The 16,666-nt window shown below is 43.1% G+C and overlaps 1 protein-coding gene across 4 annotated transcripts in view; it reads right to left on the minus strand.

Moving 5' to 3' along the window:
- The window catches only part of LOC141096759 (E3 ubiquitin-protein ligase RNF14-like), a 102,889-nt gene extending 86,991 nt beyond the window's left edge, over positions 1–15,898 (minus strand). For 3 of the 4 annotated variants that reach the window (XM_073587514.1, XM_073586799.1, XM_073583920.1), the window contains exon 1: positions 15,751–15,898. The gene's annotated coding sequence lies outside the window, so the exon portion shown is untranslated. The remainder of the gene's footprint in view (positions 1–15,750) is intronic. The other variant, XM_073585397.1, reaches the window with a different exon arrangement.
- Between the last annotated feature and the right edge of the window lie 768 nt (positions 15,899–16,666).

Genomic DNA, 16,666 nt, shown 5'->3' on the forward strand with positions numbered 1-16,666 from the left:
GGCTAGGGGTGTGTTGGGGTAGGGTTAGGGTAGGGTTAGGGTTAGGGCTAGGGCTAGGGTTAGGGCTAGGGTTAGGGCTAGGGTTAGGGCTAGGGTTAGGGCTAGGGTTAGGGGCGTGTTGGGGTTCGGGTTCGAGTTAGAATTGGGGGTTTCCACTGTTTGGGCACATCAGGGGCTCTCCAAATGCAACATGGCGTCTGATCTCAATTCCAGCCAATTCTGAGTTGAAAAAGTCAAATGGTGCTCCTTCCCTTCCAAGCTCTGCTATGCGCCCAAACAGTGTTTTACCCCCACATGTAGGGTATCAGCCTACTCAGGACAAATTGCAAAACAATTTTTGGGGTCCAATTTCTCCTGTTACCCTTAGGAAACTAAAAAATTGGGGGCAAAAATATCATTTTTGTGGAAAAAAATGATTTTTTTATTTTCACGTCCGAGCGTTATAAACTTCTGTGAAGCACTTGGGGGTTCAAAGTGCTCACCACACATCTAGAAAAGTTCCGTGGGGGGTCTAGTGTCCAAAATGGGGTCACTTGTGGGGAGTTTCAATAGTTTAGGTACATCAGGGGCTCTCCAAACGCACATGACACCCGCAGACCATTCCATCAAAGTCTGCATTCCAAAACGTCACTGCTTCCCTTCCGAGCCCCGACGTGTGTCCATACAGTAGTTTTCTCCCACATATGGGAAATCAGCGTACTCAGGACAAATTGGACAACAACTTTTGGGGTCCAATTTCTCCTGGTACCCTTGGGAAAATAAAAAAATGGTGACTAAAAGATCATGTTTGTGGAAAAAATACGAATTTTTTATTTTCACGCCCGGGCGTTGTAAACTTCTGTGAAGCACTGGGGGGGTCAAAGTGCTCACCACACATCTAGATAAGTTCCTTGGGGGGTCTAGTTTACAAAATGGTGTCATTTGTGGGGGGTTTCCACTGTTTAGGTACATTAGGGGCTCTCCAAAGGCAACATGACACCCGCAGACCATTCCATCAAAGTCTGCATTCCAAAACGTCACTACTTCCCTTCCGAGCCCCGACGTGTGCCCATACAGTAGTTTTCTCCCACATATGGGGTATTGATACTCAGGACAAATTGGACAACAACTTTTGGGGTCCAATTTCTCCTGGTACCCTTGGGAAAATAAAAAAATGGTGACTAAAAGATCATGTTTGTGGAAAAAATACGAATTTTTTATTTTCACGCCCGGGCGTTGTAAACTTCTGTGAAGCACTGGGGGGGTCAAAGTGCTCACCACACATCTAGATAAGTTCCTTGGGGGGTCTAGTTTACAAAATAGTGTCATTTGTGGGGGGTTTCCACTGTTTAGGTACATTAGGGGCTCTCCAAAGGCAACATGACACCCGCAGACCATTCCATCAAAGTCTGCATTCCAAAACGTCACTACTTCCCTTCCGAGCCCCGACGTGTGCCCATACAGTAGTTTTCTCCCACATATGGGGTATCAGCATACTCAGGACAAATTGGACAACAACTTTTGGGGTCCAATTTCTCCTGGTACCCTTGGGAAAATAAAAAAATGGTGACTAAAAGATCATGTTTGTGGAAAAAATACGAATTTTTTATTTTCACGCCCGGGCATTGTAAACTTCTGTGAAGCACTGGGGGGGGTCAAAATGCTCACCACACATCTAGATAAGTTCCTTAGGGGGTCTAGTTTCCAAAATGGTGTCATTTGTGGGGGGTTTCCACTGTTTTGGTACATCAGGGGTTTTCCAAACGCGACATGGTGTCCGATCTCAATTCCAGCCAAAAACGTCAAGTGGCGCTGCTTCCCTTCCGAGCTCTGCCATGCGCCCAAATAGTGGTTTACCCCCACATGTGGGGTATCAGCGTACTCAGGACAAATTGCACAATAACTTTTAGGGTCCTGTTACCCTTGGGAAAATAAGAATTGAGGGTGAAAAGATCATTTTTGTGGAAAAAAATATGATTTTTTAATTGTATGGCTTTATGTTATAAACTTCTGTGAAGCCCATGGGGGTTCAAAGTTCTCACCACACATCTAGATAAGTTCCTTAGGGGGTCTATTTTCCAAAATGGTGTCATTTGTGGGGGGTTTCCACTGTTTTGGTACATCAGGGGTTTTCCAGACGCGACATGGTGTCCAATCTCAATTCCAGCCAAAAACGTCAAATGGCGCTGCTTCCCTTCCGAGCTCTGCCATGCGCCCAAATAGTGGTTTACCCCCACATGTGGGGTATCAGCGTACTCAGGACAAATTGCACAATAACTTTTAGGGTCCTGTTACCCTTGGGAAAATAAAAATTGGGGTGAAAAGATCATTTTTGTGGAAAAAATATGATTTTTTAATTGTACCGCTGTACGTTATAAACTTCTGTAAAGCCCTTGTGGGTTCAAAGTTCTCACCACATATCTAGATAAGTTCCTTGGGGGGTCTAGTTTCCAAAATGGGGTCACTTGTAGGGGGTTTCCACTGTTTAGGTACATCAGGGACTCTCCAAACGTGACATGGCGTCCAATCTGAATTCCAGCCAATTTTGCATTGAAAAAGTCAAACTGCGCTCCTTCCATTCTGAGCTCTGCCATGCGCCGAAACAGTTGTTCCCCCCCACATATCAGGTATCTGCGTACTCAGGACAAATTGCACAATAACGTTTGCAGTTCAATTTCTCCTGTTACCCTTGGTAAAATAAAAAAAATTGAACCTGAAGTATTTTTTTATGAAAAAAAGTTAGATGTTCATTTTTTTTTAAATATTCAAAAAATTTCATGTGACGCACCTAAAGGGTTAATAAACTTCTTGAATGTGGTTTTGAGCACCTTAAGGGGTGCAGTTTTTAGAATGGTGTCACTTTTGGGTATTTTCTATCATATAGACCCCTCAAAGTGGCTTCAAATGTGATGTGGTCCTAAAAATAAAATGGTGTTGTAAAAATGAGAAATCGCTGGTCAACTTTTAACCCTTATAACTTCCTAACAAAAAAAAATTTTGGTTCCAAAATTGTGCTGATGTAAAGTAATCATGTGGGAAATGTTAGTTATCAAGTTTTTTGTGTGCCGTATCTCTGTGATTTAAGGGCATAAAAATTCAAAGTTGGAAAATTGCGAAATTTTCAAAATTTTCGCCAAATTTCCGTTTTTCTCACAAATAAACGCAAGTTATTTGAATGAAATTTTACCACTAACATGAAGTACAATATGTCACGAGAAAACAATGTCAGAATCACCGGGATCCATGGAAGCGTTCGAGAGTTATGACCTCATAAAGGTACAGTGGTCAGAATTGTAAAAATTGGCCCGGTCATGAACGTGCAAACCACCCTTGGGGGTGAAGGGGTTAATTAACACCTGTGGAGATTTCACTCATGGTCTTTTGTGACATCATCAAACACAGGAGGCCATTGTTACCTCACAGCATGATGTCACAGTGACGGTGGGTCTATATAAACAGGTGTTCAGGGGGCAAAGGCTCATTTCAGAAGATGAAGACGAGGAGAACGGAGGATCCAGGATCAAGGACATGGATTCTTATGTCAGGAGATGAAGACAAAGAGAATGGAAGTTCCTGGATGGAGGATACAGGTAAATGACAAACTTTACAGGGATCTAACTTAGTGAACTTAGCTCCAACATGGACCCTCCATGTCTACAGATTGTGGCTGTAAGGTTCTAGGTTTCTTCAGTCCTTGCTGGTAGAATCTCTAGACTTGGGTGATGAAGGGTCTTTGTGAGGTCACACAGCAGAATGTTGGACACAGAGATCTATGCAGCAAACATGAGGACACCAGAGAGGTCAGCACAAAGATGGCACCTCGGATGGAGACACTTCAGTAGCTACTACGGTCAGTGACACTTCAAGTGGTATCTGTGGCTGGCGCTGATGGTTTTGGTGGTTTTATCTCTTTAATTTAAGATTATTAGGGCAAAAAGTCTACCATTATTCCCCCACATGGGAGAGAGGGTGGTGTACATACATCGGGGAACATATAATTATTTATTTTCTTTACTTTCTATTATTTTACTAATTTATTTTACTATTTATTTTACTTTTATTTAACTGCATTTGCCCCCATTTTTTAAATCAAATTTATTACACCTTTTTGAAATGTCCATGTCAAAACTTAAAAATGTGGAGAGAAGGGAGTGTGCATATCTTTATAACATAAAGGACTATATATTTATGACTTCTTTTCTACAGGTTTCATACTGATACTTATCCTCATTTTATTTTTTTTCTTACTAGGGAAAGAATCTGGATCCTGGAAGGAAGACTGGAGAATCTATAGCGAGCAATGTGATTGTGTAGTATCAATCATTTAATGTGTCTGTACATTATATTTTGTGCCTTACGATGTCATTATACAGTATACTGATTATATGGATCTAGTTCTGGATTCAGTGCATCATGACATCATATTGTATAAGTGTCTGCTGTATAACCAAACTGTATAAGGGTCCTGATATGATATAAATGTCTTATGTCTGTATATTAAGGGGTAGTGTTTGTAGGGGGGTAGTGTTCTGTTTTTTTACAGGGGAGATGAATGTAGACAAGCTATGAGCTCCAGGTTTCAATATGACGAGGAAAGATGAGGCGTGTTACCCGGACAAAGAAGATCTGCTATCCGGAAACGAGTCACCATATTGAATATCGTTGCTCTATATATCTCAGTTAGTTAGTTGTAGTATGGCCTTGGTCCAGGGTTCTCGAACTGATCGCCTTTTCTCGGGGTCAAGAAGGAATTTTTTCCCTGTAACACACACGTTACAGGTTTTTTGCCTTCTTCTGGATCATTGGCTTTAGGTAGGGGTAGAGATTGTAATTAATAAAATATGTTTTAAATCAATGATCGGTCTCCTTATGTCTTTATTTTATACTCAGGTAGTTGCATATATTAGTTCTCATTTTTATGATCCATGGCTGCCACAATGTGAAGGCAAACAGAAATACAAACGTGGTAATTATGTGTCTGCTAATGTAATGTCTGTATCTATGATGCCTAAAATAGAGTAATACACAAGACATCTGCAAAGGTGGGAATTATTATCCTCATAGAAAAGAATTGCATAGTCAATTTGTAATATTTATATTAAACTTCCATCTAAAGTTAGTTGGACTAATTTGCACAAAATTAATTAAAAAGCACATCTTTTCTAATAACACTCCCAGTATCATGTCCCTCCAAATAACACCACTAGTGGCACGCCATTTCTAATACAGTCTTAGTGGCAAGTCCCTCCTAATAACTCTCCTAGTAGCACGTTCCTCCTACTTTCACCCCTAGTATCTTGTCCCTCCTAATAACACTTCTAGTGGTTGTCATAGAAGAAAATTAAAATTGATAAGTCCTCTCTAGTGAGATGGCATTCACCCCCCCACGCTCTCACACAGAATCTCCAGAAGGAGGAGGAGCTTGCAATCTAAACCGCTTTTGGATAATAGAACCGCATGTTTAACATAAGAGAACAGAGGGAATTATGGATAACTAAGAAATGACAAAACTAATTAAAACTGCTTTTGAAGCCCAGACTCCCTGCAGTACCTAGGAGACTGAAGCAGAATATCGATTGTGGGAAACAGCCATATAGTCTTAGATTTGTAGATTTGAGAGGAAGTAAAGTGAAAATCTAACATCTTTAGAGGTAAATATTGTTATCTTCAGTAGAAACTGGACGTCTGCAACTAGTTGATTCAATGCCGATGGTCAGATATGAATATTGTGGTTTGTGTCAATCTGATAGTGATAGGACCTACATTTTCAATTTCAGGACTAATAAGGGAAGAACAAGCATACTTTTTCATAACTGTGAGACATGCACATCAGCTCCAAATCAATAGCGCCCAGATAGCTGACAACAACCATGTCATGTTTCCTATCTTTGAAAAGTTAAACATGTGGAGACCCCTAGGCAGATCTAAAATCACCCTGTGTGCCCTAACCATCCCTATAGAGGATCAGAACCAATCGCCGAGCAGGAACCTAATCCCTGCCTGACCATAGCGATGGGCCTTGGTTTGGGAGGGGATTGGGTGAGCACTAGTTACTCCCCACTGCAAATAAAGACAAAGAGGGTAGACAAACGATGGTAATACTTAGCTTGACAAGTCAACCGAGATGTCCTGCCATCAATCCTCCAAGTGTCCTCTGAAAAGGAACTAACCGACTGGTAGTACATCCAGCTAGACAGAGACAATTAAGAGCTAACACCCGCACCATGCTGCAGACACTGAAAGATTTTAAACCTTCAGCAAGGTGTCTAAATAGCAGGAGAAGGTGGAGGTAACTGTTGGGTCCTAAAGGGAGAGGGAAATCGCTCCACAACAGAGATACCAAAATCAAGAAGATGTTTGAGCTTATCGTAATAACCTTCTGCAGCCAGATCCAGAATAGCTGTCAGTCACCCCTGATAGGTACGCCCCTGCTAATAACTTTGGTGAATTTTCTTCTGTCTTAAAGGGATAAAGGGAACCTGTCACCAGGTTTGGACGATACGAGTTACGGCCATTGTCTTTCAGCGGTTATCTACAGCATTTTATAGTGCAGTAGATAACCCCCCGATCCGACCTTCAAGATAAGAGAAATAAGTTGCTAGGGTTGGCGGAACGCACCAAATATGAATTTATAATAAGGTGCGTACGCAACCCGGGGTCCACTGTGTGGTGATGGAGAAACTGCAGCTAGCACAATGGTGGAGCAAGGCTGCGAGAAAACACTTTAAGCACACTGATTTAAATGTCACTCAGTGTGCACAGAGCGCAAAGTACCAAGCTCTGTTACACCACAGAGCGGTACTATGAAGCAACGCAAAAAGGACTATACCCTATTAGACTGTACAGGCATATAGAAAAATAATAATTGGGGTCCCTATAACTTAACGCCCCAGGGAAGACTAAGCTGGTGGTTGAACCTGCTCTGACACATGGTTGTACTTTAGAACACGTGCCTGAGGGTGCTTGGTGCAGATTCTAGCTTCAAGCAGGAGTTCCCACCCTACATTGCCTGTCTAGAAAAACACTCGCAGTCCTATTAGCGGCACCCGTGCACACAGTGTGGTAAAGTAGCCACCAACACACCAAATACACATCATGCGCTGCTGAGGACCTTTTATGCACAAGGCTCATGTCCAGCCAGACAGAACCTTGCCTGTGGACCAATCTGAAGCTGCCACATCACCAGAGCAGCTGACGCTCGAGCACCAATGAGAAGGCGCCATATCACGGACATGCTTAGTAGGGTGAAATCTCGACTTGGGCTCCAGAGCGCAACATTGCACGTGTATAACAGTAGTCACCATAGGCTTAGCTGGAAAGCCAGCAGTAACTCCACATGCAGCACGAACCAGGGCAAGGTACTGGGACCGAACTCTGTGCTGAGCAGTCATCCCAGTGGCTGAGCCTGAATGGGAAACCACAGCACCAGGCAAGGCTTGGGATCTATCCCTTGCAGCAGGAGAATCCCGGTGCCTAACATAAGTTTTATTATACTCACCTGCGGGGTGGTCCGGTCCGATAGGTGTCGCAGGTCCTGGTCCGACGCCTCTCATCTTCTTGCAATGCCACCCTCCTGCTTACTTTATGGCTCCCTGGCATTGTGCGCCTGCGCAGGCGTACTTATCTGCCCTGTTGAGGGCAGAGCAAAGTACTGCAGTGAGCAGGCGCAGGGAAAGGTAAGAGAAGCCCAGCGTCTGCGCACTGCAGGAATTTGCTCTACCCTCCACAGGGCAGATAAGCATGCCTGGGCAGGAGCGTGATGCCGGGGAGCCTGTGAAGCAAGTAGGAGGGTGGCGTCGGACCAAGACCTGTGACACCCATTGGACCGGACCACCCCACAGGTGAGTATAATAAAAGTTATTTTTCTTCTCTTCAAGGTCGGGGGCTTATCTACAGCATTATAGAATGCTGTTGATAAGCCCTGAAAGGTGATGGCCATAGCTCGTATCGACCAAACCTGGTGACAGGTTCCCTTAAACCCCTTTCTGACATGTGACGTACTATCCCATCCACGTGACCCAGGCCCATGAGACCGTGGACGGGATAGCACGTCACCACAATCAGCGGCGCTCACGGTGGGAGCGCCGCTAATCGCGGCCGGGTGTCAGCTGATTTCACAGCTGACGCGAGACTATGTGCCAGGGGCTCCCTGCATGCTTCCCTAAGACCATCGGACCAACACGATGTGCTAGCGTTGCTCCTAGGGCCTCCTCCCTGCAGGCCCCTGGATCCAGTATAGCCGCGGGGACCTGCAGGGAGGCGGCTTTCTCAGTGCCTGCTGAGAGCAGGCGCTGAGAAAGCCTCTGCAGTGCCTGTCAGAGCACTGATCTGACACAGTGCACTGCAAAGTGTCAGATCAGCGATCTAACACTTTACAGTAATGTCCTACATTGGGACAATATAATAACGTAAAAAAAATTAAAAAAAAGTGTAAAAATAATTTTTAAAAAAATCATAAATAAATTAAAAAAATTGACTAGAGTATAAGCTGGATATGCATTGTCCCCTCATCCTTGTCCTGGTATGCTTGGCTCCCCCGCCCCTATCCTTGTATGCATGTCTCCCCCGTCACTGTCCTGGTATGCATGGCTCCCCCCCATCCTTGTATGCATCACTCCTATTACAAAAAAACCCCATCCTACTCACCTCCCTGCACACCCTGCATCTCGTTGGTTTCGGCTTCCAGCAGCTCTTCCTGTGCCTAGTGATCTCGTGGCCCCGCTCATTAAGGTAATGAATATTCACTCCATGCCTTTGGGAGTGGAGACGTGTGCATATTCATTACCTTAATGAGCGGGGCCACCTGCAATTGTGCAAAATCTCCTGAATACGCTGATACCCCAAATGTGGGGGTTAACCACTGTTTGGGCACACGGCAGAGCTTGGAAGGGAAGGAGCACCATTTGACTTTTTCAATGCAGAATTGGCTGGAATTGAGATCGGACACCATGTCGTGTTTGAAGAACCCCTGATGTGTCTAAACAGTGGAAACCCCCCCACAAATGACATCATTTTGGAAACTAGACTCCCCAAGGAACTTATCTACATGTGTGGTGAGCACTTTTAACCCCCAAGTGCTTCACAGAAGTTTATAACGTAGAGCCGTGAAAATAAAAATTATTTTCACAAGGGTAACAGGAGAAATTAGACCTGCAAAGTTGTTGTGCAATTTGTCCTGAGTACGCTGATACCCCATATGTGGGGGTAAACCACTGTTTGGGTGCATGGCAGAGCTCCGAAGAGAAGGAGTACCATTTGACTTTTCCAACGCAGAATTGGCTGGAATTGAGACTGGATGCCATGTCGCGTTTGGAGAGCCCCTGATGTGCCTAAACAGTGGAAACCCCCCATTTCTAACTCCAACCCTAACCCCAACACATCACTAACCCTAATACCAACCCTAACCATAACACTAACCACATCCCTAACCCCAACACACGCCTAACCCTAATCCCAACCCTAAGCCTAATCCCAACCCTAAGCCTAATCCCAACCCTAAGCCTAATCCCAACCCTAACCCTAATCCCAACTCTAGCCCCAACCCTAACCCTAACTTTAGCCCAACTCACTTTAGTCCAACTCTAACCCTAATGAGAAAATGGAAACAAATACTTTTTATTTTATTATTTTTTCCTAACTAAGGGGGTGATAAAGGGGGGTTTGATTTACTATTTTTTATTTTGATCACTGTGATACGGTCTATCACTGTGACCAAAATGGACCAATAGGAAAAATCTATTGTTGCCGGGTTCTGACCAGCAGATCTCAGTGGGCACACTGCACATGTGCCTGCCGTTTTCTTCCTGGATGAAGAAGCTGGCGGCCGTGGGGAGAATTAGGAGGGCCCAGGGACACCGGGAGGTACCGGGGGGGATCAGGCACCCTATTTCTCTCTCCTTTGATGTGCAATCACATCAGAGGAGAGAGAAATTAAATGGGAAATCGTTTTTTTTGCTGTCACCGTTATACCGTTAATAACAGCAATAGCAACACCAGGGTTGGTAAAAACCCAAATCATGTTCTCTGCAGGGGGTAGCCGAGACCCCGGATAAATTCCGACTCTGGGGGGCGCTATACACTTAATTAATGGTGCTGTGGTTTAAGTACCCTTAACTGCTGCTGTTAAAATGCGTATCGGCGGTTGTTAAGGGGTTAAATAAGATAAGATTATCTCATCACATGAACATTTTATTTCATCACATCCAATTGTAGAACTTATTGTTATCCCAAGCTCTATTGATTGAAATGAATCTATGTTCGTGGAAAAACCCCTTTAGTGGTCTATAGATTAAGAAACTGACACTCTATGAATGGTCACTGATGTTCTTATAGGAAAAAAGATATATACTTGTACATTTTGAGTTGATTCATAACTATTCTCACTTCAACATGAAAATAGACAATTGATATGGGAAAATTACTTGTTTTATTTAGTTGCATAATAATTCTGCACACTAATAGTTGCCCAATAATCATGCACACAATTATCCTCCTAAGAAAGACAAAGTCTCACTTTTTCTTTTTTTTTCTTTCTTAAATATTCAGGTTTATTAACTAACAGTGTAGTTGTTCTATAAAAAAAATCTTCAAAACTATAAATTGCGGACACAGTGCATTTATTACTGTACTAGACATGTTGTACTCTCACCCATAGATTATTTCATTGTTAAAAGTAATGCAGTTTGCTTATTCTCAGCTGCTAAGACAGAGGCAACATCCTGGTCTGATCATGCACCTATCTATGTAACCATTGAAGAGCAATATACATATACCACTCCTCTTTTGTGGTGCCTAAAGAAGTATTTGCTAAAGTCCAAAGATAGATAAAAATTAATCATGTCTGGCAGAGTTTTTCAAACACAGTGACACAGGTGAGGTTTCAATCTGGTCTGTAACTCAAATAATGTATGTGCTAGGGGACTCTTTCCCCAAATATCATCCTTAGCTAAAAAAAGAAAGAGGTGGAATGTAAGACCCTTATTTACAGGATTAGAATCCTAGATAGTAAATAGTAAATAGAACAATGATTTTTTTCTGGCATAAACAAGCCACTTACTTGATGAATACACCCCATGGTCCTCGATATAGTACAATGCACCCCACAATCCTCCATATAGAATAATGCACATGCCATAGTCTTCCATATAATATAACGTGCCCCATGGTCCTCCATATAGTACAATACTCTCCCCTTAGTCTTCCATATAGTATAATACACTCCTCATAGTCCTCCATATATTAAAATACACTTCTCAGTCCTTCATATTGTTTAATTCAATTCTCATAGTCCTCCATATACTAAAATACATTCCTAAGTCCTCCATATAGTACAGTACACTCCTCATAGTCCTCCATCCAGAATAATATGCTCCTCATAGTCCTCCATATGTTAAAATATACTCAGTCCTCCATATAGTATAATACACTCCTCAGTCCTCCATATAGTATAATACACTCCTCATAATTCAACATATAGTATAATGCAACCCCAGAATCCTTCATGTCGTACAGTTCACTTCCCATAGTAAAATGCACCCCATAGTTCTTCATATAGTATAATGTATTCCCCATAGTCCTCGATACAGTATAATGCAGGTCCCATCTAGTACATATAGTATAATGCACTGCCAATAGTCTAACAGAGTATAACGCAGCCCCCTTAGAGTATAATGCAGCCACCCCACATAATATAATGTACCTCCTAGAATATAATGTAGCCCGTCACAGAGTATAATGCAATCCCATAATAGAATATAAGGTAGCCCCCTCATAAGGTATAATGCAACTCCCCCATTGAATGTAATGCAGCACCCTCATATAGTATAATGCAGAACCCCCATACAATATAATGCAGTCCCCCACTGAATATAATGTAGCCCCCTCATATAGTATAATGCAGCCCCCAAAGAATATAATGTAGCCCCCTCATATAGTATAATGCAGCCCCCCATAGAATATAATGTAGCTCCCTCATAGAGTATGATGCAGCCCCGCTTATAGAATGTAATACAGCCCCACAGTTCAGTACTCAATCACTGATATGTTAAAAAAAAACCTAATCCTCGCCTCCTCGTTCCTTGAGTAGCTCCAGGCTCTGCTCTGTTCTCAGCAGCTGCAGTCTGCCCGGCACACAGCATGTACTCAATGAAGTGACATCGTCATGCACCCACAGTGTCAGAGGCAGAGGGGAATGATGGGACAGTGATGCCAATACAGTTGAATGTGGAGCACAGAGGGGGCAGCGGCTGGTGCCTTGCGGGCCCTCCTGACTCACGGGCCTCATATTGGCTGTGTGATGTGCCACTATTAATGGAACGCCACTGCCTGGGGGCCCCTGGGGAATCGGGGGGCCCTAGGCAGCTGCCTAGTCTTACTGCCGCTAATGCTGGCCCTGCCCAGCACTGTGCGAAAATCTATGAAAATGAACAAGTGAAAGTCAGACACTGCTTTTCAACCATGTTTCCACAGAATTAAAAAAAAATAAAACTCATGAAATAGGCCTAGACAGAAATGATGGTACCCTTAACTTAATATTTTGTTGCACAACCTTTTGAGGCAATCACTGCAATCAAATGATTCCTGTAACTGTCAATGAGACTTCTGCACCTATCGACAGGTATTTTGGCCCACTCCTCAAGAGCAATCTGCTCCAGTTGTCTCGTGTTTAAAGGTTGCCTTTTCCAGACGGCATGTTTCAGTTCTTTCCAAAGATGCTCAATAGGATTTAGGTCAGGGCTCATAGAAGGCCACTTCAGAATAGTCCAATGTTTTCCTCTTAGCCATTCTTGGATGTTTACAGCTGTGTGTTTTGGGTCATTATCCTGGTGCAAGACCCATGACCTGCGACTGAGACCAAGCTTTCTGACACTGGGCAGAATATTTCTCTCTAGAATCCCTTGATAGTCTTGAGATTTCATTGTACCATTCACAGATTCTAGACACCCTGTGCCAGATACAGTAAAGCAGCCCCAGAACATAACAGAGCCTCATCCATGTTTCACAGTAGAGACAGTGTTTTTTTCTTGATATGCTTCATTTTTTCCGTCTGTGAACATAGAGCTGATGAAACTTGCCAAAAAGTTTCATTTTTGTCTCATCTGTCCATAGGACATTTTCCCAGAAGCTTTGAGGCTTGTCAACATGTAGCTTGGCAACTTCCAGTCTGGCTTTTTAATGATTTTTGTTTTCAACAATTGTGTCCTCTTTGGTTGTCTCCCATGAAGTCCACTTTGGCTCATACAACGACGGATGTTGCGATCTGACACTAATTTTCCTTGAGCTTGAAGTTCACCTTTAATCTGTTTAGAAGTTTTTTTTGGTTCTTTTGTTACCATTCGCATTATTAGTCTCTTTGATTTGTCATCAATTTTCCTCCTTCGGCCACGTCCAGGGAGGTTGGCTACAGTCCCATGGAGCTTAAATTTCTGAATAATATGTGCAACTGTAGTCACAGGAACATCAAGCTGCTTGGAGATTGTCTTATAACTTTTACCTTTAACATGTTTGTCTATAATTTTCTTTCTCATCTCTTGAGACAATTCTTTCCTTCGCTTCCTCTGTTCCATGCTGCGTGTGATACACAACATGTCACCAAACAGCACAGTGAGTATCTGTAGCCCTCTATACAGGCCCACTCACTGATTCCAAGATTGTAGACACCTGTACCGCTGCTAAAGAGAAATGAATATTCATTTCTCTTATAGTGCGCACAGTGACAGATGCAACCACAGCCACCAGCTTCCAAAAGACATCATACTCACCCTCTAGCGTGCCCTTTATCTCGTTGGTCACCCTCGCAGCATCTTTTGGCAGCACTTCCTGTGCTGAGCGATCACGTGGCTCCACTCATTAAGGTAATGAATATGCACGCGTCTACACCTCCATTGGCGTGGAGTGCATATTCATTACCTTAATGAGCGGTGCCATGAGATCGCTCAGCACAGGAAGAGCTGCTGGAAGCCGGAACGAGGTGCTGCGAGATTACACTGGAGGTTGAGTAGGATGTTTGTTTGTTTTTTTATAATAGGAAGCATGCATACAAGGATGGGAGGGGGAGAGCCACGCATACCAGGATGGAGGGGAGCCACGCATACCAGGACAGCGATGGGGGGAGCCGTGCATACCAGGACAGCGATGGGGGGAGCCGTGCATACCAGGACAGCGATGGGGGGAGCCACGCATACCAGGACAAGGATGATGGGACAAGGCATACCCTGATTATACTTGAGTCAATAAGCTTACCTAGTTTTCCGTGGCAAAATTAGGTGCCTCAGCTTATACTAGGGTTGGCTTATACTCGAGTATATACGGTAAGTTGTGAAAAAAATTCCAAAAACAAATTGCGCCATTTTCCGATACCTGTAGTGTCTCCATTTTTTGTGATTTTGGGTTGGGTGAAGGCTTGTTTTTTGCGTGCCGAGCTGAAGGTGCAGATATGATCTTTTGATCGCCCATTATTGCATTTTAATGCAATGTTGCGGAGACCCAAAAAAACGTAATTCCAGCGTTTTTACTATTTTTCTCGTTACACTGTTTAACGATCAGGTTAATTCTTTTTTTATATTGATAGATTGGGCGATTCTGAACATGGTGATACCAAATATGTGTATGTTTGATTTTTTTTTAATTGTTTTATTTTGAATGGGGTGAAAGGGGAGTGATTTGAACTTTTATATTTTTTTAAAATTTTTAAAAACACTTTTTTTTTAACTTTTGGCATGGTTCATGGGAGACTAGAAGCTGCACTTGTCCGATCGACTCTGCTAAATACAGGCGATGATCAGATCGCTCATAGCAATCCAGCAGTGACAACCATAGAGATTTACTGGAGACCTCTGGTTGTCATGTCAACCCATCGGTGACACACGATCACACAGTGGGTGGGATTTCTGACGCTGGAAGCGCAAGTTAAATGCCGCTGTCAGACATTGACAGCGGCATTTAACAGGTTAACAGCTGCGAGTGGATCACGATTCCACCTGCGGCTGTTGCGGGCACATGTCAGCTGTATAGATCAGCAGATATGTGCCCGGAAAGGTGCGGGCTCAGCGCCAAAGCCCACACCAAACAGGGGGAATCCGACATAGGTGTACATTTACGCCCGATGTCGGAAAGGGGTTAAGTTAGTGGGAGTACTGTGAAAAAATGTTGCAAAGTTCACAGCTATGAATACTTTTTCAAAGCACTGTATAAACCGGCACACTTGTAATGAAAGGTGCTCAGCCCAGTGACGCAGCATTTTCTTCCACTGAAGCTGACAGTGAATAGTAATGGACTTGGAATGTGTCTTTGGGGATTTCCAGACTTGTGTAACTATAGATGAATCATTCTGTGATGGAAACTTCCGTAAAATGTTCTCATCAATGTTTACGTCACTTTCCAAAAAAATCAATTTGGTCCACAGTTCAGATGATATGTGGGGCATTTAATTTTGTGCTATGTCCTGGCTTTTGTATGTGTATGTCTGTAGAAAGGTTACAGAAAATAATAAAGATCGCAATCAGTCCTGCCCCTTTCATAGCTTATTTAGGTGATCTACGAAAAGGCTTTTAAGAATATGGTGAATTATATGAAGCGTAAGTCATGTTCCGAAAGCTAAACAGCAGCAGAAGTCTCCCATGTCCTGATAGATTGTTATGAAGTATCTGTCTATTAATGTTTGATATCCTGAATATGATGAGGAACCTAAATCCAATGTACATGAAAGTCTATAACCTTCTCATCAATGGCGTCCAGAGACCCCCACAAACGGTAGCATTTCCAGGTACTTACATTCTTTATTGATGCCCACGTAGGTATTGGATTTTGCTTTAACCTCTCGCACAATGTCTTAAAGTGTTCGTGTGTCTCTGACGTACTTGGAAGAAGAGGAGGCGTTAAGATGGAGAATACTGCACTGTGCAGTCCCAGCCCAACTAAAAGCATCTGACCAAAGACTGCCTCAGGCTTAAAGTGACAGTGCTATGTAATATAATATAACCCATGATCTCACCTCGACGCACGTCACTGGCTGCTTTACCTGTTTACGCAGACATTTCAAGAAGACATAATACAGTGTGGACAGCTGGCAGGGAGGGGCGGTATCACTTGTCACAGAGAAATGACACGCTCCTACATAGAACCATATTAACTAAGGGAGAATGTTCTGTTCACAAAGTCATATTTGATTTTCAGTGCCCGTCTTTCTGTATGTTCGTTGATGTATAAGGAAGTCTTCTTATACTGAACATTTATCCTTTAGAGGTGGCCATGTCACAAATAGCTGCTGTATTTTTAGTTGTTTTTAAATCATTTGACTTTGCAGAAGAGCTACTATTTCATGCGCAAAACTATGTGGTTATTACAATCGGCTTGAAAAATCGAGCAATTATTTTGCAAGCAATTAAAAAACTACACAGCTACAACATGGCTACTTAGTTTGGCCTTACTGATAGGTTTTATTAACACAGTTATGTGTCACAGTCCTATTACATGTTGTGGGGCAGGAGTCATGGACGTGGGAAACATCATCCGCGCTCCGCCACGCTACATGAAAATGGGGGTCCTGGCTACCTAGTGTGTGCTGATGTTACCTTGGCAATACGCCTCTGCAGACTGCATACTGCTGTTGATCTTGGCAGGCCAGGACCAGATGAGGAAAAACAGAAGGAGTGAGAGCAAAGTCCGAAAATAAACTTTATAATTCTCA

This window comes from Dendrobates tinctorius, unplaced genomic scaffold (assembly GCF_039654945.1).
Source record: "Dendrobates tinctorius isolate UK_male_01 unplaced genomic scaffold, ASM3965494v1 ptg000001l, whole genome shotgun sequence".
NCBI lineage: Eukaryota > Metazoa > Chordata > Amphibia > Anura > Dendrobatidae > Dendrobates > Dendrobates tinctorius.